The sequence below is a fragment of the Fukomys damarensis genome, unplaced genomic scaffold, assembly GCF_012274545.1.
Source record: "Fukomys damarensis isolate Sample0158 unplaced genomic scaffold, DMR_v1.0_HiC HiC_scaffold_39, whole genome shotgun sequence".
NCBI lineage: Eukaryota > Metazoa > Chordata > Mammalia > Rodentia > Bathyergidae > Fukomys > Fukomys damarensis.
Window position 1 is genome coordinate 34230259 of NW_022900951.1, and position 13942 is coordinate 34244200.

Below are 13942 nucleotides of genomic sequence, written 5' to 3' on the forward strand. Positions count from 1 at the left end.
GTAGGATCAGGATATCGCAAGGCATGAGCCCCAGTGCAGCTCATTTTGTGCCTTCAAGATGAGTTCTAACCAAAGCAGAAGTTCCAGAATTTCTCTGCCCTTTTTTCCATAACCCCTTGCCCACTGTCTTCATTATTTTTATTGTTACTTGGGCAAAATACTCAACTCCCAAAGTTAAAGGAGAAAAGGTTTATTTCATCTCACAGTTTGTAGAGGTTTCAGTCCATAGCTGGCTCCAAGGCAGGGTGGCATGGCCCAGGAACATAGCAGAGGAAAAACAGTCCACAGCAGAGTAGGCAGGAAGCAGCAAGCAGTGAAGAATTGAAGCAAGCCTCTCTTTCCTTTCTATTCCACCCAGGATATTAGCCTTTTGGGTGGTGCCACCCACACTCAGGGTGGGCCTTCACATTATCCACACCCAAAACTATGGTAAAGCAATCCGTGGGCTAATTTAGTACCATACACCCTTAATCCCAGCATCACACATCCTTAATCCACATTCACACATCCTAGATCCAGCCACCTCCAAAAAGTCCCACCTGTGAGCATATGAGGCTTTGAGAGGACAGCTAGATACATGCCATAATACCTACAAATGTGAGACTTCTCTGTTATCCATCTTCTTCCTACTCTGCAAGTCAGTTATAACAGCTGTGATTTTCTTTAGTCCATAGTCTCCCTTGAGGTCACCTTCACCTAATGAAATGGATAATTCCTTGGGGAGCCTGAGAGAAGGTAAGTTGCACCATTTGATTTGTGGTGGAATTTTTTTCTCCCTTTTTCCATCTTTAGTGTGGCTCTAATTCTGATTTCATTGCAGAGCCGTGAAATCAAATTAGGCAATGGGAGGAGATGAGCAACCCCTTCAAGCACAATCAACTTCTGATGGTTTCCCCAAAGCTTTAATGAATCTGTGTAGATCTCCAGTAATAGAAAGTGAATTTTTTTACAGCACTTTGTTTTCTTTTTTTCCTTTTTTAAAGAAAAAAGCAGCTAGAGTGTAGGTCTGAAGGTAGCCAATACAACAAGGTGTTGGGAGGCATTGGCTTTTTATAGCTGAATGGGGAAGCCTTGGAAAGAGGGCAGGGAAGCTGATTAAAAGGAGAGAAATCATGAGCAGTAGCAACAGCATTCAACCCTGATGGTGGGTCGGTTATGTATAATCCAACATGGTAGACATTGTGTGGGAACAAAGAGATGGAAAACACCGTCCCTGACCTTTCATCGCTAGCAGGCTGTTCAGTGTTGCTACTCAAAGCGTGAAACACTAGCATCAACAGCACTAGAAAGCTTGCTAGGGATACAGACTCTCAGGCCCCTCGACCAAGATTTATTCAATCAAAATCTGACTTTTAACAATATGCCCCAGGGATTTCTGGGTGTAATAATGTTTGAGGTGTACTGGCCCAAAGGATTATAGATCTGATCATGTGACATACATGCCCAGAACTCCAGCCTTATCTCATCCTACCTTTCTGCCCTGAGCTCTTGCCATCACCCATCATCTCTTGAGAGCTTATGCTTTTGTCTCATAATCGTATTTTTCCATCCACCCTCATGTTATTTCCTCCAGTGGCAATGTTGTAAGCATCTTCTCTGCCTGTCAAAAATCCTCTTCATTTTCAAGCTTAGGTGTCTCCTCTGTGAAGCCTGACCCAGGCCCCCAGTCGAAATGTGTCATTATCATTCATTTGCCACTGGCTGGCTTTATTATAGCTAAATGTTTTCATCTAGCATAGTGGTTAAAAGAATGGCTGTGGAGCCTGATCACACGGTTTGAATGCCAGTTCTACCAATTTTCATCCATATGTGTAGATTCGACCACTATTTTCAATTGTTAATGCCCTCTCTCTAATAGTATCACATATCCACAGCTTTTCTTTGTGTCTTTGTGGTTTCTCCCACTTGATTGGGTGTAATCTACTTCCCTGTCCATTGCTGTGGTCTTGCCTATGTGACCTGAGTTGGTTAATAGAAGGTTGTTAAGTCTAGGTCTTAAGGGTTCTTTACTGTGAAATAAGCCAGACACAGAAAAACAGTATCATATGTTCTCTCTCCTACGTGGAAATGAAAACAAGTCAACTTGGGTATAGAATAGTGATTACTAAGGGGATAAAAAGAATTCTGGGTAGAGGAAGGACAAGAGTGGAAGAAGTGTGGATGGTTGTGATTGATGCACACTGTGTGCATGTATTCAAATATCACAGTGAACTCCATTAATGGTACAATTAATGTGTATTAATAAAAATAGATTTTAAAAAGGCCTTTACTTGTATCTTGTGTCTCTGTCTCTTTGTGCTTCTGCCATCACCACGAGTAGGACATGCTTCAGGTTAGCTACTGGATCTAAGGAAGATTTAATACATTTGGCACAGCCTTGAACTTGATCTGCAGCCGAAAAACTGTGACCCTCATCTTGAAGCAGAACTGCCCGAGCAGAGCCACATCCTCATGCTCAATAAAAATAAGGCTTGTTATGGTATGTCACTGAGTTTTGTGGTGTTTGGTTGCACAGTATTAATTTGTGGCACTATGTAGCTGATACATTGTACTTGAGTCTCAGTTTTCCCATTTGCATCACAGGCAAATAAATTACTGTTGTGATGATTACAATGTGATAATGTATGTTAACTGAGTTCACAGTAGTACTTGATGAGTAGTAGGCAACTTATTTTATTTTTTATATCTTCCCACTAGACTGGAGACTTTTTATGAGTAGAATCTTTGTCTTATCTATTTTTCCCTCTCCAATACCTACTGGACTCCTAGCAGGAACTCATTCAATAAACAGAAAGAAGCACTAATACAGAAAGTTGCTCTTTTGCTCAAGCAGTTCTTGCCCTATAAATCCCTACACAGCCTGCAATGATGAGCCCAAATTTATCACAGCACAAATAAAAACTCCAGGACTGAGGGTTCTTTCTTCAGAATAAGGCTTAGAATAAGTTTTGGAGGTATTTTGTTGAGTTTGCGTTATGAAATTTACTAGTATTTTGAATTGTTTCTCAATTAGAAATGCTACATTTAGAATTTCATGGAAAGGAAGCATTTCATCTTCAAAGGAAGTTGTGAAGAATATGGAAACACCTGACCCCCGTGCCTGCCAACATCAAGTGTAAGCCTTAAGTGAATTCTTCATCCAGTCTGGAGTTTAACCTCTGAAAAGCTGATTATGGAGGTGGGAGGAAGTGATGACTGGGGCAGGACCTGGTGGCAACTGTCTCTTTAAGAAATAGAAATGAAGCCTAATTAGCATAGACTGGCTGCAATTAACATATAAGTCCCAGTTCAGGGAGTTGGAGGAAGGGAAAAGAATAGAGCTAAAACTTAATGGGGTTTTGTTAGACAAAATTAGCTTCCACAGAACAGCCATAAAAATATCTAAATTATGAGAGCCTCTTGCCATTTGCCATTAACACAAGGGGACATGCTAATATTTAGTGGCGCCATGTCCTGGAAATTAACTGCAGTGAAAGAAACCCCAGAGGCATCCCTGTGAGCAATAAGGGCTTGTCCACTGTCTCTACTGTTGCCAAACTGCTTGACTAAATGTTTTACAGAAACTTAGAACCTACAAATCACACATGTCTCAGCAGGTCTTTTGGCAGTGGTTCCAGAACTGTGGAATGATACCTTCATGGGTGATATATGGAAAGCTGAAGTTTCTTTGTATGGTCTTTGAATTCAGACACTATTTTTCTTAAAGGAAGACATTTCCAAAGACTGATTTGTGGACATTTGAAGATGTCTTCAATTCTTTCTCTCTCCAGCCTTGTACCCTTATAGAAATCACTCCATTCATTTGCCTTTTTGTTATACTACCAAACAAACTGGTATGAGTTTTCCTTAAACTCAGCCCATGGTTTTATTTTTTGTCTCCTCAAGGGAAATATTTAAACTATGGTCCTCTTTTTTCTGTTCCTTAAAGTCACCGGTGATCCATTCAAGCATATGAAGGGTTGTTTTCATGGTTGTCAGTCTCCTTGACTCCTATTTCATTAGGTGCAGTTGGTCAAGCCCTCTTGATCTGGTTTCCATACCATCTTTCTCTGAGGCTTGTTCTGAGGCCCTTTCTCTTTTAGGAGGTCCTCTTTCTTCTCTCCTGTCTGCAGGCACTGCCCAGTGCTCTGGACCTCTGCCTTAAGGTCTTCTCTTGCTATTCTCTTTGAAGACAATCACTCATTATTTGCTGGTATCTACCTTCACTGGCAGGCAGACTTCACTCATATCCAAAACTCTAAGTCTAGCCATTAGACCTGTACTGCTAGATCCCAGTGGAACACCTGCAATGGAAAATCCTAATTTCACTTCCACTTCAGTCTTCTCTTCTCACACCCACTTCACTATTTTTGCCTGTTTTACTGTGGGGCTTCTTATTTCCTCCTTAACTCTCATCTGCTCTTGCGGCTCTGCATAGTTCACCATTGGGCTTACCATTCTCATCCTTCCTCACACTGAATGACTGAGGGTCCATGAATATCAGATCCATGAGCGCATCCAATGAGTAAACTGCAAACACCTGAGAGGCTGAACTAAACAGAGAACAAGAGCATCCTGGAGCGACAGAATGGAGTGAAGAGCCATAAATTCTTGCTGCTGAGATCTCCAAGCCTTTTGCTTGCCTTTCCTAAATTGGGCAGTATGGTTTGTTTGTTTGTTTGTTTTGCATTCTGTGGGTTACCTGTTTAACAATTGTTTGCAGCCTTGAATTATTCCACTGAATCATACTCTATTTGCTTTCCCTTCCCATCTTTGCCTTTGAGATCCTTATCATTATTGTTTTCCCAGGTTCCAAAAGAATCAAACCTGAGACATCTCTGAGGTGATGCTTTGCTACTACATAGCTCCTCTGTCTGAGTGTCTTACTACTCCTTCCTCTGAACTGCCCCTGAGATGTTGGACCTTCCCTTGTCACCTCAAGCTGATCTTCTCCACTCCAAGCTCAAGCCCTCTAATCCATTACTTATTTCTTCTTGAAATGCTGCTCTTATGGCAATATTGCTCTGCCAAAGAACCTCTGAGGGTTGTTAATTGTCTTTTGTTCCTCCTGATTTTCAGAACCTCCATTTACTTTGACCACTCTCTTTATGAGTTTAGTCTCTTCCAGATAAATTTATTCTACATATAAACTTAGCTTTTTACCAATGTATCGGTTAGCTTTAGTTGCATAACAAAATTTCACAACATTTACTGACTTCAAACAGCACTCATTTTTTTTTATCTTTCAATTATGTGGGTTGGCTGAGCCTGGAATCTGGTCCGAAATGGTTTGACTGGTCTTTGCTCAGCTTGATCATGCATCTGCAGTCAGCTGGAAGGTTGAATGAAGCTTCTATGCTCAACAATGGTCCCCCTTGTGTGGTTGGGGAGCAGGCTATCCCTCAATTCATCTCCATGATGCTGCTCCAGTAGGCTAGTTCATGATGGTCATGGTTGTACAGCTCTAAATGCAGCAAGAAGACCAGCCCCAGTATGTAATATAAGTGCTTTTCAAATATCTGCATGTATCTTATTGACAGAATCAATGAGATATAGACAACACACATTCAAGGGCTAGGGAAATAGACCTCATCTTTTAGTGGGAGGATCCACAGTGTCTCATGGCAAAGAAGTAGCTGTAGAATGGGGAAAAATTTGTAAGCATTTGAACAATCGACCACACTCAGCGTGAACTGTGAGTCGGTCTCATTAGTATTCTTTTCTTGTCCATCATTGTCATGGGAATATCTTCCCTCCTTGCTCTCTTCCCTTAATTCAGATTCCTTTTCCCAAATATTAAGAATAACTTTTTGAACTCTATGCTAAGGCATCTCTAACAACCCTCTGCTATTTCATCTCCCCTGCACTCTCACTTACTTTTTGCCGTTTTCTGATCATTTCTTGAACTCATGTCTGTCTTCTGAATTGAAATACAAATTCCCTGAGGAATGCTTTTCTTATCTTCCCTTTTACAATGTGTATTTGCTTTTTTTTCCCACACATGTCCACAGTGCTCAGCATCTAGGAGATACCAAATGATATTTGATGGTTATAGAAAAGTAGCTCAGAATTATCCTAAAAACCATTTTCTCTCTTAAACTCATTTAAGTTAAAATTAATAAATATAGTCCCTCAGCACTCCTAAGAAGGTGGTAGGGAAATCTCAAGTAGTTACATGAGTTCAGTTTCTGACTAGGTGAAGATCACATGTCCAAATGGAATACTCTTCCTGACTTTGGGCTCAGTGAAACCTTATGTACTCCCTTAGATGCTTTCTTCCATCTTCTTACCACATGCTCACTCTTAAGGGGCCTAAGTTCTCCCTCCCTCTCCATTTTTTTTTTGGCTCAACACCACCCTCCCTGGCTGGTAATCTACATCTTTCTCAGTCACAGTGCCCTTCGAGAAAATTCCATGAGAAACGGTAATGTTTTAGGCCTCAACAGTGACACTCTAATTACCCCACAGAGTTGTTCTTTTCCTGTTGGCTGTGATTTTCTCTGGTCTCCAACTCAGGCAGCTGGAGCTTTCCCTCTGTGCCATCAGGTGCTCCCACAGACTGGCTTTAGGGTCTTCTGAAGGTCTCTGCTCCAAGCAGGACTTCCTTCACCTATGTTCCATTTGCTTTCCCAGATTTGCTCACCCAGGGCCCAGTGTGTCCACTGCATTTGATACTGGAGCATGTTTGTCTCTTGAGTTACATGTCAGGCCTACTCTCAGAAATATATTCTGCAACCTGATAGGTGTACTCTCATTTCCCTTTCAGGGAATCTGAAGAGGAGTCTAGGAAGCCCCAGACTTATTTAGCTATTGACTTTGTTTGTACCACTCTCAAAAATAAAAATAGTCACCAAACATCAAAACAAGGCTTAACTTCTGGACTGTTTAGGTGACACAGAGTGATATCTCAAATTCAAAGATACTCTGCTGTTTGTGATCTTGACATTGGGCTTTCCATTGGTGGTTGTTTCTGATGAAAGAAGAAATTATATGCCTCTGGATAGATGGAGAAGGGTAGATAAGGAAAGTGAGAGAGAGAGAGAGAGAGAGAGAGAGAGAGAGAGAGAGAGAGAGAGAGTGTGTGTGTGTGTGTGTAAAGAAAAGCAGATTTTCCAGTCTAAGAAATTTCTCGGCTGTACGACAAGATTTGCATGCCCTTCTGTGTCGCAGAGACTTGGTATGTTTGCAGCACGTCGTTGGGGTGCCTGCGTCTCAAATCACTGCCTCTGCTCAGCCTTGATGAGGCGCCCAATTTACATATTCTCAATTTAATCTAAAGTAGGTACTAATTGATTACTGCTGAATGTCTGCACGCTCTGATTATCTGTTCAGATCCTGAGGGGAGTGGGGGAATAGCAAGGGATCTTTCTTCTGTGAGTAAGACTTTGTTTTCTCTGATCCAAGTAACATTTATTTGCTAGGCCTGGGAGCCCCCACCCCAAACCTCTCCCCTCCTTCACCCACGATTGCTGAAAATAAATAGCACTAGCTTCAGCACAGGTTCATTTTAGGGTATAGAACAAACTATGTTTTATTCGGGTATTCAGTATTTATCAGAAAATAGTTTGGAAACATCTCTGAAGTTTAAATTACTGTCATCTACCTGAAGGTGGCACTCTATAAGGAATGGATATATGGACTAGGAGGCCAGTTTGCTGGGTATAATCCAGGCTCTGCCACATACTAGCTGTGTGACTTCAGGCAGATTGTTTAGCCTCTCTGTGTGTTGATTTAGCTACCTGTAAAGTGGGATTAACAACAGTCCCTGCTGTATAGGGTTGTTGTGAAGATTTTAAAAAATGAATTAGGACATGTAAAGCACTCAGCTCAGCATCAAGTCACTGCATACTGCTGTTTCTTCAGAGCTCTGAGAAAGATTTGCTGGGGGAAGAAGAGTAGAATTTTAGTACAAGTTCCCTTTGGAAATTTAGAGTCATTGCTAGTCCTCGCTTTCCCTGTCCTGCATCATCTCAAGTATCAATAATGGCAGGAAGCAGGTAAAACAAAGGGTAGATCTTGTTGCAGTGGGGTAATATTGAACAAGAGCCTTCTAGAAGGCTTTTTCTGTCTGTTAGGGCTAAGGAGCAAAAACAAAGAAAGAGAATCCAAGGTAGTGGGTCAGTGAACAGTCATTGGACACCCTCGGTAGGCCCAGCTCTCTGTTGGCACATGTGACCCAAATCTGAATGCTTTGGCCTCTTTCCAGAAGGAGTTCAGTTGTGAGGGGCACCACTCCAAACTGCTATAATACAGATTGTTTCTTCTGTTATGCCTCCTCGGGCATTTATTTTGTTTCATCCCTGCAGCTGGAATGCTAGCTTGATTTTTTTTTTAATTTGTATTGATGTGTAGCATACACACAGGGAAAGTGCAAATCATAAGTGCGCAGTCCTCAGAGAGTGAACACACACTGTAGATAGTATCAGATCAAGACACAGAATGTGGCCAGTTCCCTGAAGACCCTCTCCCACCTTGTGATCCCTTCCTGTCACTGTCCCCTCCCAACAGCAAATCACCTTCCTGATATGAGCTTTTCTAACAGGATGCTGGTCGCTAATCCAAAGAAGCTCAGAAGGCCTGGCTGAAAGATATGAAGAGATCAGGTATGACAGAAAGTGTCTGTACTGTCGTAATACTGGAAAGCAGCAGCAGCCTTCCTGTTGCTCTAAGCAGACTGATATCTAGAAATTTGTTCAAGCTAGTCCAGGAGAAGGCCAAGTATCTTCCTGTTGACAAGTCTGGTTTCTGGGAGCTTTTATGAAGACAGAAATATTAGCAGAAAACCATCTGATGCCTTAGAGGAATAAAGATTAGTCAGGGAACAGCATAGTTGAGATGAGTATAGTTGATGCTTAATCATATGAAAATAGGAATCAGAACAGGAATCAGAATGGACAATTGTCAGAACCATCCAGCACATCACAGTGAGGAAACTTGAACAGTCAAGGTGGAGTTCCCCTTGGTGTGAAAAACTATAATGGCACATAAGGTCCCAATGATATAATGGACAATGTGAAATAGGAAGAAAAGGGATAAAGGTGTAGGGAAAGTGGGAAGGGTAGGGGAAAGGTAATAAGGGAAAAGGAAAAAAATGAGAAAATGAAAAAATGGAAATAAAGTATTTTTAAATAGGGAAGGGAGGAGGGGGTGAAGGGAGGGCAGGGATAAGGGGAAAAAAATGAGAACCAAGACCTGTCATGTAAAGGTACAAGATCCCAATGATGAATGTAACTGTACTGCAGAAAGCACCAATAAACTCAATGAGAAAAAAGAATGGAGTTCCCTTGAAGGAACTAAGGAAAAACAGCAGAATATTTGTTCCATTTATCTATTGCTGTATAAAAAAACCTCTCTAAATTTAGTGATGTAAAACAACACAAATTTTAATGCTCACAGAGGCTGTGCATCAGGAATTCAGGTGAGATGCTGCAGAGGTACCTTGTCTCTGCTCCTCAAGGCCTGGAGCCTCATCCAGGAAGTCATCTGGGAAGATTTGAATGGTAGGAACTTGAGATCATCCAGAAGCTTCTTTCATTCACTACATGTCTGGCAGCTGGGCTCAGGATGTAAAGGCTGGGCAAAGGTGGTACTGTAGACAGATGACCACATGTAGCCTTTCTGTGTGGTTTGGGCTGACAGCACGTGTCCCGAGAGACCCAGGAGGAAGCTGAATAACCCTTTCTGACCTAGATGAAAAATCACACAGTATCATTTCCACCACTTTCTATTGGATGCATGTGAAGCACTAGAGCCATCCCACTTCCAAAGGTGACAGGGGTAGATGAGTCCACCCCCTGTTGGGATAATGGCATATCCCATTGCAGAAGAGCTTGTGAGAGGGGAGCTTTTGTTCCATTGTGCAGCTATCTTTGAAAAATACCTTCTGCCACAAGAGTTGATAGCTGATGCTCTGGATCAAGATACGCCTTGTTTCATTTCCTGGGTCTACATTCACTGTATAACTTAATGTTAAGTGATGAGTTAGCTAAGTGCTAAGTTTCTTAACCCCTCTGTGCCTCACTTTATGCAATCGGTATGGTAATTCTGACCTCATAGTGTTCATGCAAGAATTTAATGATGTGAACCATGTACAGTGTTAGTAGTAGAATACCTGATTGTAAATGTCAATTTTAAGACCCAAGATGATTATTTAAGGCTCGTGACACCTTCCCTTAGATATCCCCTATGTGAAAGGTGAGCCACAGAATTCTCATACTGGGATGAAGATGAATAACAGGTTCACACTGGAGGTTAACAGAGACTGCAGAGAATAAGCATTAGATTACAACACCTTACAGTTTACAAAGCCCATTGTATCCATCCTTCAGTTAATCCCCCAACCAATTCTGGAGGCACATAGGACTCCCATTTTACAGATGGGAGTTACCTAGGTGGACTCACCTAGATAGCAAATTGCACAGCAAGGTTGTGATCTCAGAATTACACTCTAAAGCCCCTTTGCTCTCATCTTTTCCAATAATCTCAAGGGCAAGTTTTCAAAGGAAAAATACAATTTAATTAGATTTTAATTAATATGAAAAGCATCCTACAATCTTACTGGAAGTAAGGGAAAAAAGGAGAAGGTCAAATCTCTGGTAGTCATGAAATGCCACAGTCAGGGCCAAAAGGTATCCACCAAGCACGGGAAGAAACCTAACGTTATCACTTCTCTCCAAAAAGCCGCAAGGTATTCTTTAAAATGCCCAGAAATGGCTTTCAAATTTTACAGCTAATCATTTAGGCAAAGAGCACCTTCTGCTCTGAAAACTCCAAATTTTCTAATCACTCCTCACTCTTTAAAACCAAGAAATTAGCAATGCCCTCTTTCTTCTGTGTCTTCCTTCAGATTTCAGTCCACCACATTGGCATCAAAATGCACAAATGCTGGGAAAACACTGTAAATCCTGCGTTTCTGGTGTTTTCCATTTATGTTACAGGAGAAAGGATGGTGCTTTCATCCATTTTTGGAAACAAACCAAAACACCCATAAATATTCAAGCTTATAATATTGACTTAAAGCTCAGTTAGAGCCCAGGCTGCAGTCAGCTCCTGATTATTCATGTGTAACTTATCCAAAGTTAATTTTAAAACTCAAAATTACTTCTCTCTAACTTGCAGCACACCCTGGGCCCCCTCTGCAGGTGTCGGCTCAGAGCGCAGTGACACGCAGTGACACAAGGCGGAACTGTGCCGAGCCACAGGTCTGATGACCCCACTTCTGCTCTGGATCCAACTTTTGATTAGCTGGGTGACCTTGAGCACATGTCTTTACCTCCGAGGACCTCCTAGGTCTTTCAACTGTAAAATGAGAAAGCTTGGCTTTACGCTTTTTAAGATCCCTTCTCACTCTAAAATTCCATGGGGGAGCAAAGGAGTCAAAAGAAATGGGAAGATCAGACTATACTGCAAGGCCCCATATTGAAATCAGGAGTCCAAACCACCCACTTCCCAGGGAGACATTGTGTGGCCTCAGAACTGCTGAATACAGATCTAAGCCCAGCACCAAGACTCTAACAGCTGTTTTATGAATTCCAAGACCAAACACACAAGATTTTGTATTTCCAAAGTATGATCTTCCTCCTTGAGCACAGATAGTCAGCTCTTTCTGAACATGGGAAAGGCTTTCTCTATTTTGTTTTGTTTTGTTTTGCAGAACCTTGGACTTCCCCACTGATAGAGCCAAGGTAAGGACTTGAGGGAAGCAGAGCCACTGTCCACTCCCCCCGATAAGGCTGTGAGACAGAACCTGCTGCAAAGCCATGTGATCCTCTGCTCTTCCCCTGTCCCTCCCAATCCCCTCTCCTGTGTGATGAAAGGCTAGGAAGATACCCCCTATCTTACAAAGAAAAAGAATCTCTGAAATCCTCTTACTTCTCGCCTTAATTTCAAGGCCCTAGACCTAGGCTTTTCTTATGAGAGGAAAGAGGAGCTATGGAGGGATGACGGGAAGGGACTTTAAAGCAAGGATGAAATGTGGCAGTGCCAAGATCTCAGCACTGTGCCCTTTCACCAAGCATATCTGATGCACCATGACAACACAGAACTGATACTCACGCCACTCACAGGAGATCTTGGATTTGAGGAAGTGTAGGGAGAGACATATTCCAATATGGGGTTCATAATATTGGAGATGACATGAAAGAACAATGTGTAGGACCCAATGCATGAAAGGGGCAGGGAAAGGGGTGCAGAAGAGGAAGTGCTTAGCTTCATCCAGGGTAGGTATTATCAGTGCTGCCAGGAGGCAGCAAGCCTTGGTTCTGGAGCTGAAGTACAATGATGTTACAAGAAGCCATATTTTAAATATTATTTATTTATGGTACCGAGGATTGAACTTAGGACCCCTTGCAAGGCAGGCACAGTGCCACTGAGCTAAATCCCCTTCCCAAGAAGCAATATTTTAAATTGTTGTTCATATATCAAGAGGTATAGCACTGTGGGCTCTATGGGTAGGTTTCATCAAGGTTTAAGTAGAATTAAGCAACTGACCCACACTCAAATACTCTTTATGTCATTATTTCTGTGGGACAGAGTGCTCTCTGTTCTATGCAAGTTGTAAACAATCTTTAGAACATAGTGTGTTCTTTAGTTACGAGCTGCCTGTGTTGGGCAAAGAGACCATCGCCTACCGGAAAAATGTATGATGTGAAACAGTGAAACCATGACAGTTGAGACTGGATACTTCCAGGCCTGGGCAAGTGCTCTCCTATTTGGGACTCACACTTGTTTCCAGCTAGGTACAGTTTGCCTGGTATGAATAAGAGATGAAAGAACATCGTGGGTGGTAATTCTGTCATCCTGGAGCAATGTGGGAAGGTAGATTCCCCCTAGCCTACTTGTGGATTTGTTTGTACTCCCTCTGGTGGCCAAGTCAGATCTACATGTTCTGTCCTTTGGCCCCCCAAAGTAAACACACTCTACCTGATTTCTTCTTGGTTGTGTCCATATAAGCAATTGTAGGAAGGTTCAGCATCTTCTTGGGTTGAGTTTTAATTAGCTATTGTTTTGGTGTTTGGAAACTTATCACTTAAATGAACATACTTGGTTCTTTTTTTGTGCCTAGGCCAGTTTGTACTACATAACTTTGTCAAACTTCATAGAATTATAAAGTCAAGATCTTATCTTGTTGGCCTCTTTTGGGTTTTAAGAAGCAACAACTGAATAAGGTGACCATAAAAGCATCTCAATGATATAAGGACATCTATGCCCAGTAAATGGTGTATGGCTAAGCCTTCCTGGGGACTTGCAGAGTTGACAATAGGTTTTAAGGCCACAGTGTTCATGACCTCTCAACAAATGTGTGTCTTGGTTCCATGTGCCCTCTCTATGGACTTTTTTGTTATTTACTGCTCCCTACCTTTCATCTTCCACTTGCTTATATTTCCTGCTTCTTCATAATGTTGACTTGAATAGGGCCCATCTTGTCCTACATGACTTCTCTCTACATAATGACCTTTCATCTTCAGCCCCCTTTCCAAATGGACCTCTTATTTTGGCATTCTCAAGTTTATATTTAATAGAGGGGAAATATAATCATCAGCTGAGCTTGTCCTTTAGAGCGAGATACATTAGGTCATGGATTGGCTACCCCAGGTCAGAAATCTACCCCTGTTTGCAAGTGAGATAATCTTTGACTTAGCCAAAGGCACAGAAACCATCTAATTGGAGTAGACAGCACATGCCTTAAAGGAAACTTTGATTTCCACTAGTTCATCATATGGGAAAATGGCATTTCTGGGAGGTGAAGAAACTTACCTAAGGTTGCACACTTATAATCATGGAGTACTGATAATAGGATGAGGCCTTAGTTCTCCTACCATTTTTACACTAAACTGTACCATCTCCTATATTAGGTCATGTGGGAGGCGCATTCCTACACATGGCTGTCTATTTGTTCATTCACCTACTGAGCCTAAAACTTAGGGATAAATGTTTTTCTCCCTTCTGTTTTATTCTCTTTCCC